A 12140-nucleotide genomic window follows, 5' to 3' on the forward strand; every position below is an offset into this window, starting at 1 on the left:
CGGTGTTTTTCATTCACATTGAACAAAGGAAAATGACAGAAGGCCAAGAGCTTGGCCAGTGTCCATCCCTGGGGAGCAGTACACTGCCTACAGCTTTGCTTCCCTTGTAATGGATATTTTAAGGAGTCCCTAAATCAAGAGTTATTAAGAGCCTTTCATTTGGTGGCTACATCCCCCCTGTTAGAGTCAACCTACAAAATGAGAAATATGCTGGTTTGGGGAACAGAAGCAATGACACTTGAGGTTAGGAAGCAAGAGAGAGCTGTGAAGGAAAGGGAGATAAGCTTGTCCCTCTACCGTCCACCCATGTAGAGCAGTCTGGGGGTGGGGGGCGTGGTACTTTGGAGTGAGGTAAAGACACCGAGGATCTGAGAGCCCCCCATGTCAGATGTGTCACTTCTAACTGCATGGCCAACAGGTATGAAAATGTGGGCAGATGCTGCCCTCAGCCTTCTGTTCATGAGAAGGAATGACTGAGGGGAAACCACAGTAGTGCGACTATGATCACACTAGATGTGGATGACAGGATTTTCAGCAGAACTGGTGGTTTTTAAGGCAGAAAATTGATGGAAATGGCAATGTTTGGGTGGTAGCCATGAAGGAGGTCTTAGAGTCCATCTCCTGGCCCAGTCAGTGCTGTGTGTGTGGTGTGAGGGGAAAAGGCTCATTTTGAGATGTTTTTAAGCATTCTGATCAGTGAAAGCTAAGAGGAGATGCATCCAGGTCGGTCACAAACATCATGTTCTGAGGTTACAAGTGATAGGACTTAAGAGGGCAGAGGAGGAATGAAGTGGGTCATGCTTAAGAACTGAGGAAATTGTCTTAGGGCTTGGATATTGTCATAAAAAATTCGAGAAAGTATGGAGGCTTCTGGATAACTGTTCTTTGTTGCTGTGTCTTCCTGGAATACGTCCTTAACACTGCATTATGTTCTTACCTTTAGGAATTTTGATTATCTTCTTGGTTTCTTCTATCTGATTTTTTATCCGAATTTAAAATCAGCAAAATTCCCTATATTTTGTGGAATATACTTTAGCATGTAAATCTACTTAAGACTCCAAATAAAAGTCATCTCCAAACAACTTCCTCTTTAAAAAAAAAAAAAAAGATTTTATTTATTTATTCATGAGAGACACAGAGAGAGAAGCAGAGGCAGAAGCAGGCTCCCATCCCAGGACCCCCGGATCACAACCTGAGCCAAAGACAGACAGACGTTCAACCCCTGAGCCACCCAGCTGCCCCCAAATAACTTTCTCTTAATCATCCTATGTGAGTGGCTGTGCTGGGAGAATGTGGTTGAAAGCATATCATTCTCCTAACCCGAATAAATAATACATTTTCTTCCATATATTAAAAAAATTAGTACTGTCAGCAGAGTTTACAGTTGGGGCTTTATACGTGAACAATTCACTGACACCATATTATCTCCTTTGTAGTCCATTACTTGGTGAATGTAAGTCTTGGAACATGTACTACAGCTTACTCTATCTACTTCAAGAATCCTTAGTTATCTTCTTGTACAGTGAAATTATACAAAGGGAATTCAGTAGGGGCGCCTGGGTGGTTCAGTTGGCTAAGCATCTGCCTTTGGCTCAGGGCATGATCCTGGGGTCCTGGGATCGAGCCTTAGGTCAAGCTCCCTGTTCAGTGGGGAGCCTGCTTGTCCCTCTCCCTCTGATGCTCCCCCTACTTGTGTTCTCTCCCCCCCCACTCTCAATAAATAAAATATTTAAAAACAAAACAAAGGGAATTCAGTAAGTGCTGTTGTATCTGTCACTGTGATACAGGAATTCCCCAAATATCCTCAAATATTTTCTCTTCTCACTCCTCAGAATACATTTATTTATGCACATTAATTTGAGCAGCAAAAGTTGAACATAACAATTCTTAATGTCACTGAAGACACAGCAGATTGCTTATCCTTTGTGGACATGTCCTGTATCTGTTTAACCCTGAAGTATGCTTCATGGGAAAAATCTGGTTCCCAGACCTCAAGCTGAACATTTCTTTGAAGCTATGAAATCATGAAATATGCACCCATAGGCTTGGGAATTCTCTTTATTATTTTTTGTTTGTTTGTTTCTTCAGAAAACACCTTGGGATTTTTTTGTTGTTGTTGCTGTTGCCACTTTCAACTTGGGTAACCACTGAGGAGGAGGTGAAAAGAGATTTCATTTAAGCCAATATCCATCTTATTATTTCACTTATTGTCAGCTGTTTCTCCCCTTTGGGAGATTATTCTCACAGTTTATTCTTTTGAGTTGTAGTTAAATGACCAATATTTCTACTTAAGGACTTACATAGGAATTTCATATATGGCCAGGAAAGTCTTTAAAAAATTTATCTTGCACTCTTTTTTAATGAATTATTCTAAAAATATGTGTATTACCATTTTTTTAGGACTCTCTAGGTGGTTAAGGATTATACTAAATGCCTAAATGTTTTCTTTTCCTTTTTTTTTTTTTTTTTAAGTTGTGGTTGACAGAAATGCAACTAAGATTAGTTTAAGCAAAACTGGAAATTTATTGGCTCAAAAAATCCAATCAGGCCTGAAGATCCAGGCTGAGGTAAAGGCAAAGGCCCAAGCAAGTCTCATCGATGACTAATATATGGGATTTAGCAGTTATCAAGAGTCTCCCTCTATCTCTTACCTCTACTAACTTATTCCTATCAGATTCTATTTCCCTGTAGAATTAGTTTGCTCCATATGATAGGGAGTGCAGTCAGTGATGACTCCTGGCTTTCATGACTTTTAGCTTCAACTCCCAGAGTGGAATTATTTCTTCACTTTATTTAAAAATACCCAAGGAAAAAACTGTGATTTGCCCATTCTGTCTGATTCAGACATTTACCCTGTAAGACAAATCAGTGGTGAGTAGCGTCTGTGTTAGGTATCACAAAATTGAAGATTCTTATTTAATCATGAATTTGAATGGAGAGTGGGGAGATATTTAACAGGAAAATATTGGGTCGACTGGATATTGTTGTACAAAAATTAGGTGATACCCATTTTTAATCACTTACTACCCTCTCTCTGTGGGTGTGACCACTTTTTTTCCAGATGAGAAAACCGAGGATCACAAAATATTAAGTGATGTGTCTAAGGACATTTTGCTGATAAGTAACTGAGATTTGATTCAAGTGGCTGCCTTTACTTAATGTTCCTGCTTTTATCTACTATAATATACATGTCTAAAAATTAATATGAAATGCCTCAATAAAAATTCAGCCAAAGACTACTCTTTTAATCCTGGTCTTCTAACAACTGAACCTAAGGCAAGAATTAAAGTGTTCATGACAACAAGTAAAAAGAGAAAGAATGTAAGGAAAGTTAATCAGTGCAAAAAATTGTGATACTTCCTACACTAATGCTTCTTAATGAACTGTGGTGACGAGAGCACGTTACAATCAGGTGCATTTACTTGACATACAGAACTTCTCAGGAAAGGTGACAAGGAGCAACTCTTTTGTTGACTAGTCTATGGCGAAGATGAAGGGAAATGTCTCTGTCCAAATCTTTATTTTTTCCTATTTTCCATTGGTTAAACTTCACCCCATGGAAATTAACTTTCCCATCACATCTGATTTGCACCATATAGCCACTGAAGTGACAGTTCAAGATTTCAAATCAACTCTTGTTACTGCATTTCACCCAAATATGAAAGTGACAAGAAGACACAGCAACAAAACACAGACTGTGGCTGGTCCAAGAACAGGTGACTATGCCATGGTCATGGCAGGATGGTCCAGGAGGCGACTGATGTATGGAGACGGAAGGAGGCAGTTAAGGGGGACTAAAGAAGCACTTAGATTTACCAGATAGTAAGTTTGGTTTTTGTACCACTCGAATCACTTATGCTCTCCATTCTGCACAGACTCCATTTGAAAATACAGAGCCTCCATTTTTTAAAAAATAAGAATAAAAATGTCAGAGTGCCTGGGTGGCTCAGTGTCAGTTAAGCATCTGTCTGACTCTTGGTTTCAGCTCTGGTTCACGATCTGGGGTCTTGAGATGGAGCCCCACGTCAGGCTCCTTGAAGTGGGTAGAGTATGCTTCAGATACTCTCTCCCTCTCGGCTCCTCCCCCTGCTTGCTTGCTTGAGCTCCCTCTCTAAAATAAATAAATAAAATATTAAAAAAAAAAGAATAAAGATGTCCTCACTTCCTCCCTCAAAGGAGAAGGGTACCATTCTAACCTCAAGTTAGAGGTCAGTTATAGTCTCTTAGAACATTCTAGTAAGAGTTAGTGAAACAAAATACAATTTGTGCTACTCTATCTAGTCTTGAAGTCATAAGTAATATCCATCACTTTACTTCTCATCTACCCATTCTAGATTCTTCTCATCTTCTGCTAATTTTTTAGGTGGTCTGGCTAATGTTACCTAGATCTTTACTCTTAAGCCTTAGAACTCTTCCTCATGCTGCCCCTGTTGTATTATGCTTATTATTGCTGATTGGTGGTTCTCAGCTCTGGTTCCTTGTGTAACCAGGGTCTATTATTCAGGCTAGTGCTGTAAGTCCTTTATTCACATGCTGTTCCATAACATGAGGGCCTCACAGTGACCAGACAGTAGTCACAACTTCCGGTTTAGAAAAACCTTAACCATATCCCATGGAGGAAGCATTATCTTCCTAGGAAACAGGGAATTTTATCCAGTAGAGACCATGCTTGCAGAAAAGGGAAGCAAATTTCCACAAGTAGGTAAAAAGTGGGTATGTCTTAACTGTGGGATGTTCCATTCTTCACCACAATTATTGTTCTCAGGCCAAAGCAGACAATAGGAGACATAGTAATAGATATCCATCATTGGTTCAATCATTGTAGTACAACCTGAAGAACAATACACTTAATCAATTTTTCCCCCACTTTAGCATCTTGACTGGTTTTGCAAGACTATTCCATAATTATAATAGATTAATTGTTTCTGTATCATGAGCCCACTGTCACATATTTGTGTTATAATATGGATTCCTTGGGTTAGGGAATGTGTGTGGTAGGTACCATGTGAATGAAAAAGGCTTTAGTAAGATCTGGGATGATGGTGACTATAAAGACATTGTAAATAAGGAAGGAAAACCTGTATCTAGAGATTATATCAAATTCTGTAAGGATAAATTATGGTCCTCTTTTTTCTCCTCCCCCTGCACACCTTGGTGATGAAGTTTAGAAATTATTCTGCAGTAGGGTGGTGGTCTATTTGACCAAGGAATGGTGCTTGGTTAAAAGGTGAGCATTGATACCTGCTACTGGCAGGTTGGGTACTCACTAGTAGGAAAACCCAGACAATATCAATGTTGGTAAGGAAATGGAACAATTAGAATGAATGAATTAATTAATTCATTCATTCATTCATTTATTTTGAGAGAGAGAGAGAGCATGTGTGAGAGGGAGGAGGGACGAAGGGAGAGGATACGAGAGAAGAAGAGAAGGAAAGAGAGAGAGAAACAGACTCCCTGCTGAGTGCAGAGCCCCATGTGGGACTCAATCTCATGACCCTGCAATCATGACCTGAGCCAAAGCCAAGAGTGAGACACTTAACCACCTGAGCCACTTGGGCACCCCTGGAACAATTAAAATTCTTACACACTGCTGGAGAAAATATGAAATAGGACAATTGCTTAGGAAAACTATTTGGCAGTTTATAATCAAGTTAAATTATTCCTACTCTAGGCCAGCAATCCCACTCCTATGTATTTATTCAAAAAAATATAAAGCATATATGTGTTGAAAGATTTGAAAAGATTATTCATCGTAGCTCTACTGATAAAGCCTGAAACTAGAAACAACAAATGTCCATCAACAGGAGAATGGATAAATAGATTGTGATATATCCACATAGTAGGATACTTCTTAGCAATAAAAAAAGAATAGACTATTGACATTGGCAACAATATCAATGAATCTCCAAAACATTATGTTGACCAAAGAAACCAGCCTCAAAAGATTACATAAATGTGATTCCATATCTCAAATTCTAGAGCAGACTAAACTAAAAAAAAAAAAAAAAAAAAAGTAGATGAGTGGCAGTCTAGGGCTGGGATTGTGAAGGGTGGTAAATTTGATTTAAGAACTTTGGGGGATGATGGAAATGTTCTCTCTCTTGTTAGGGTGGTGCTTACATTTGTACATTTATTAAAACTCATCAAACAGTACATTTAAAATCTGTGCATTTTATTGAATGTAAATTATGCCTGTAAAGGGATTAAAATGAAAAACGAGGTCATAAATCCCAGCCAATTGTTGCATTGGACATTGCTGGCTGGGGGTGGGGAGGAAGCAAAAGAACATTACATTCATGTCTTTTTAATTGAGTTGTAGGTTATTAAACTCAGAGCTCCCTGATTCACTCTTGATTTATACTGAGGCCCAAGGTGGGCTCATAACTTTTGTCCCAACACCCCAGAGCCAAGCTCACACAAAGCCAGAATTCTTAACAGGACATTTGTGTAGAAACAAGAACAGTGACTGTGACTTAAATAGAGAATAAATTGAAATTGGCTTAATCTCATAATTATGCCCTGCAGTATCTGTAAAGGGAAAGAGGAATGGTTCGTTAATATAAAAATTATTATTGGATAATCGTCAGTGTTCACAGAGACCAGAATATAATTTTTTTTTTTTTTGCATATTGGATCTCTAATCAGTTCATCCCAATCTGAATCTCTTAAACATCTGATTTTCCTCTCCATTCCCTATTCCCTAGGATGACCCATCCTCACCTCCATGGTTTACATATGTCTATACGGCATCAGAAATATCAGCAACTTGTGGGGACATCTGGGTGGCTCATTCAGTTGTGCAAGGGACTACTGATTTCAGCTCTGGTCATGATCTCCGGGTCCTGGGATGGAGTTCCAAGTCAGGTTCCCCACCCAGGGGAACGTGCTCTCTCCCTCTCTCTCAATCAATCAATCAATCAATCTTTTAAAAAAGGGGGGGGAGAAAGAAATAGCAGCCATTTGTGCACTGGACATCCTTGGCTAGGATGGGAAGGGAAGCACGAAATTTTTCTCCAATGTGGGTGACAAGGAGGGGAACTGGAAGGAGACTTTGGATTCTTCAGGTTTTGTATTGTAGCAGAGTTCATTGCTCCTTCAGAGCGAAAAGGTCAGAGTTAAATCACCATTTTCTTCCTAATTAGTAACTACTTTCTATATGTAACAGTGTTTTTGTGTCAACAAAGTTATTCTCTTTTTTTGTATGTAATCAAAGACCCGCCTCTGAAAATGATGGAGAAAGCATGAAAATAATGAAGGAGGTTGAAATAATAGCTAAATAAGAAAATCCTGTGTTGCTTCACTTATTCTATATTAAAAAAGCTTTCAGGTAAAATGAGGTTAAATGATTTTGTATGTGACATGTCTTTGAAGCTGATAAAGTAATGACAAAGAGATTATTAACCTCAAAAAGTATTTCTAGCATAGGTTTTACTTTGTGCTTAAGAATTTAATTGCTTGTCTAATGTTCTAAATTCAGAACATTAATTTTTCTATCCAAAGTAGAAATTGGGATTACAAAATTAAAATATGGATTTTATATCCGTATCTGCCAACATGTTTGATTCCCAGAATCCCATGATGCGAGTAAAACAAGCATATTGCCACTACTTTTCCATTCTATATTCAAACTGGTATGAAAATCAGGCAGGATATTAATAAAGTTTTTAATTTGATGGTGACTAACCGGCTGCTTCTAATTTGTTTACCTGTCCTATCTACTGAATAATATAAATTACAGGTAAAGGTAATACCTATAATAGAGGAAACTGAAGATCCACTAAGGACATGAAAACCTCTGGAGTGAAATCTTGCTTGCCAACTGAGAAATTGATGCTTATATGTTGATAAAGCAGTTGAGCCAAACTGGAAAGAAGAAACAAAGAAGGTATCCTGTCATCTCTGTACCCCTGTGTCAAGAGTGCCACCCGGTGATTCCCCCTTTACTCTGCAGGGCCATGCATTTATGCTTCATAAATCCTTGGTTCCCCATTTGGTCTTTGGCTTTCTGTGTCCATTTGGAAGAGAACTTACAAGGAGACAACCCGGTCAAGGTTAGTAGGAATGGGAATGTGTGTTGGTCCTCGTACAATACCTTCAGAATGTTCTAGATTGTGAGGCAGGAGGCAGGAGAGGAAGGTGGGAAAAAAAGCAGTCTTGAAGATTTTTTTTTTTTAACTGCTTCTTGCCAAACACAGATATGCATCAAGGCATCCACACATTAGGGCAGGTCCAGCTCATCCATCATCTGGGTCCCCACCTGCAGAGGCCAGCCTGTAAGCTTTTGATGTACCCATTAGGTAGCTTCCCTTCCTAAGAGATATAAATTTTAGATCCTTATAAACCTAATCTAACTTCCCCTTTGTGCATGGCCCTGGATTTTTCCAGGTGCCACTTCTTCCAGTTGCTCTTTCTGTATTATTACTTCATTGTTCCTCTCCCATGCCTATCCTTACCCCATCCTCCTCAGTTCTTCAATAACTATATAGCGGTCTGTCATTTTAAATAAATCCTGTTTCAATAACGTGTATGGTTTCTCTGTTCTATCCAACTGAGACAAGAACATTTAACAATGGTAGAAAAGATTTCCTTGAAGTGATTTTTTTTTTCAGTGAGATTTAAAGTACCTCCAACCCAAACCAATCGTCTGATCTTTAGACCCATTGTAATATCTGGCTTATTAAAATCTCCAGTTCAGAGTTCTACCCATGTCTCAAACTGATCAGATTCAAAAAAATTATTTTTCCTTATGTTTTGCTAATTAAAATCACTCCTGCCTCAGTCTTCCCTAGGACAATGAGTGCCATCATCATCTACTTATTCAAATCAAATATTTGAAGAGTAACATTAGCTCCTTCTTTGACTTACATATTCCATCAGTCACTAGGTATATGATTTCTATTTTTACATAGCCCTAAAATCTATTCACTTATTTCCATCAATTACTACTTCCATTCCACTCCCTGCCTGAATTGATATAGAAGCTATCTAATTATACTTCCTGACCATAGGTTTAGCTCATTAAATTATTCTCCACTTTGAATTCACCACACATTTAAAAGTGTTCTTGCTTAAATCCTTTATATAAGCTTCCATTAATCTAAAGATAAAGTTAAAATGAATCATTCATGATCTAGTAGCTGCGTACTTTGAAAAATCTTGGCAGGAAACTGTATTTTATAGCTCTTCAGGAGTCTGACTACCACAAACACTGATGAAAACTCACTAATGATTATTTTACAGAATTTCAGAACAAAAGATTTAGAACTACTGTTTTCTGGTTGTACATAGGACTGTTATTTTTTTTCATAGCACTGTTATTAATTAGACTTCAAAACCACTCATCTAAAAACAAGAGACCTCATGAGTTTACAATCGTTCTTTGCCTAAAAACGGCATCCCATGGAAGTGAAGCCTTATGGGCACAGTGCATATGAACCATATCAAATCCATGCTCGTGTCTTGAAGTGCCAGGGTTAGAAACACCCACATACAAAAGTTTTAAAAAGGCAACACAACCAGAATAGAACTGTCCTCACTGGGGAAGTTTACACAGGCTGCCTGGGTTTGCATCATAGCTGACAGTTCGTGTGACACTGGGCAACTTGTCGTGTTGGTTTATTCATCGCTAAAATGGGAACAATAAGAACATTTACCTCCTATGATTTTTAGAAACTTGAATTAGTTAACATATGCAGAGCATTTGGAACACTGCCTGGCATGTGACAATTGCTTGTTTACAGATGTAAGTATGAACATATCCAGTTCTCAAAAATCATTTGAGTCAGCCTGACAGGGGAATTTGACATCATTGGTCATTCTCTAGTTCTTGACACATTTTCTTTATTTGGCTTTCAAGGCACTTCCCTTACTTGCTTTTCTTTCTTTTTTCTTTTTTTTTTAACTTGCTTTTCTTTACTATTCTCAGGCTTCTCCTTCTCAGTTATTATTGCTGGTTCCTCCTCATCCACGCTTCTTCCTTCAAAACTTGGGAATGAAAAAAAAAAAAAAAAAAAAGCCTTGGGAACGCTCTAGAACTTTTTGTTTTTTTAAGTTTGAAATAAGCCCTCTGTGGAGAGAAAACAGCACTGGCTTCTCTAACCCTCAGTCTCATTGTATTAAGCCTCCTCACTTAACCCTGTATCTACTGTCTTGACATTTTCGGAGAACCGGTCCTTTTTGTAATTAGTAGAAACTACACAGAGGTCTTCAGGCCCGATGAAATATAAACAACCATGAGTATTTTAGAGGGTTAGAGAAGAGCATTTTGCTGTGTTTATTTGTACATTTTGTTAACCTTTCTGTGCCTTATGTTCCTCAAAGTATTTGTCTTGGCAGTAAATGCAGTGATGATGAACGTAAAGGTACAACTTAGAAAGTGAAAAGTATTTTACCGGAGGGAAATGCATATGGCAAGAGAGTAGGGATTATTCTGTATAACTCTCTTTGCGAAAGTGTTTTCATGTATGACTTTTCAGATGGCCTCACATGATGGTGAGGGAAAGCTCCCTTGGATCTCTTGTCTGAGGGCACTAATTCCATTCACTAATCACCTCCCAAAGACATCACCTCCAAATACAATTACATTGGGGATTGTATTTCAACATAATGATTTTTTTGTGGGACACAAGTGTTCAGTTTATAGCAAATATTATGCCTAATTTATTCTGCAAAATGGTTTATGTAAACATAAAAAATTGTTTTTTATGTGGTTGTATTGTTGTATATGCTAGTATTTGTTGGAAATCTTAAAAAACAAAATGTTAAAACACACTTGATATTATTTTGTAATGGAATTTTCATTAAAAATAAACTGTGCTTGGGTCATCTGGGTGGCTCAGCAGTTTAGCACCTTCCTTTGGCCCAGGGCATGATCCTGGAGTCCTGGGATCAAGTCCCTCATTGGGCTCCCTGCAGGGACCCTGCTTCTCCCTCTGCCTGTGTCTCTGCCTCTCTCTCTCTCTCTTTGTGTCTCTCATGAATAAATAAATAAAACCTTTAAAATTAAATTAAACTAAACTTATGCTTAATCAAGAAGTTGCAGTTGAATCATGGTCATAAGAGACAGGAAACAAATTTAGACTGTATTAACCTGCTTTCTAATATTAAATTTAAGTCTGAATAATTTTAAATCTATCATTTGGCTATAAATTAATCTTTCATTGGGTGATGCCAAAAGACAAAAATACCCAATAAGCACAGAAATGAACAGCTGATGTTCAGCTTGCAAAGATATTCTTGAGATCACTAGAATTAAATCCATAGAGAAAAGCACTGCATACATAGATTGATTCTAATGAAAACAGAAAAGGCAAACTGCAAATCGTCAAAAATTCCCTCAAAATTTATTTATGAAATCATTCAAAGATAGACTCTTTAAAGCTGATACAGCCAATTTTACCTTCACTGTTGGGATGGATAACTATTTCCTCGGTTAAGCACCAGATGAAATAGTTGGTGTTTATCAATAAATAATCAACAAAGCGAGAAGCTTGCATTATGAGACATACTTAGGCATTTGAAGTTGCAATTTATGAATTGGATCCATAGCTCCTAAATCACACTTACTTTCAGGCATTTATGTTTATTTTTCTCTCTCTTCCTACACCCCTCTTCCACCCTCCCTCCCTGATTTATTTTTTCACTAAGCACACAGAGTTGAATTTCCTAAATGAAACGTCACTCTTGGTTTAGGTTCAGGTTGGGATTTCATGGGTGGTGAGATGGAGCCCTGTGATGGGCTCCACCCTTGGGGAGGAGTCTGCTTGAAGATTCCCCTACTCTGTTCCTCCCCCCACTCACATACTCTCCCTCCCTCTCTCTCTCCAAAATAATATTTTTTAAAAAGTTATATAAGGTATGAGCAAATCATTTATTAGGATTTTATTTTTTAAAAAAGATTTTATTTGGGATCCCTGGGTGGCGCAGCGGTTTGGCGCCTGCCTTTGGCCCAGGGCGTGATCCTGGAGATCCAGGATCGAATCCCATGTCAGGCTCCCAGTGCATGGAGCCTGCTTCTCCCTCTGCCTGTGTCTCCGCCTCTCTCTCTCTCTCTCTCTCTCTCTCTCTGTGACTATCATAAATTAAAAAAAAAAAAAAAAAAAAAAAGATTTTATTTTATTTATTTCAGAGAGAGAGCACAT

At 38.2% G+C, this 12140-nt stretch overlaps 1 long non-coding RNA gene across 2 annotated transcripts in view; it reads left to right on the forward strand.

Annotated features, from left to right (window-relative positions):
• LOC111098608 overlaps positions 1–12140 on the forward strand; it is a 231158-nt gene that overhangs the window by 202859 nt on the left and 16159 nt on the right. The gene's annotated exons all lie outside the window — the stretch shown is intronic.

Source organism: Canis lupus, chromosome 13, assembly GCF_011100685.1.
Source record: "Canis lupus familiaris isolate Mischka breed German Shepherd chromosome 13, alternate assembly UU_Cfam_GSD_1.0, whole genome shotgun sequence".
Classification (NCBI taxonomy): domain Eukaryota; kingdom Metazoa; phylum Chordata; class Mammalia; order Carnivora; family Canidae; genus Canis; species Canis lupus.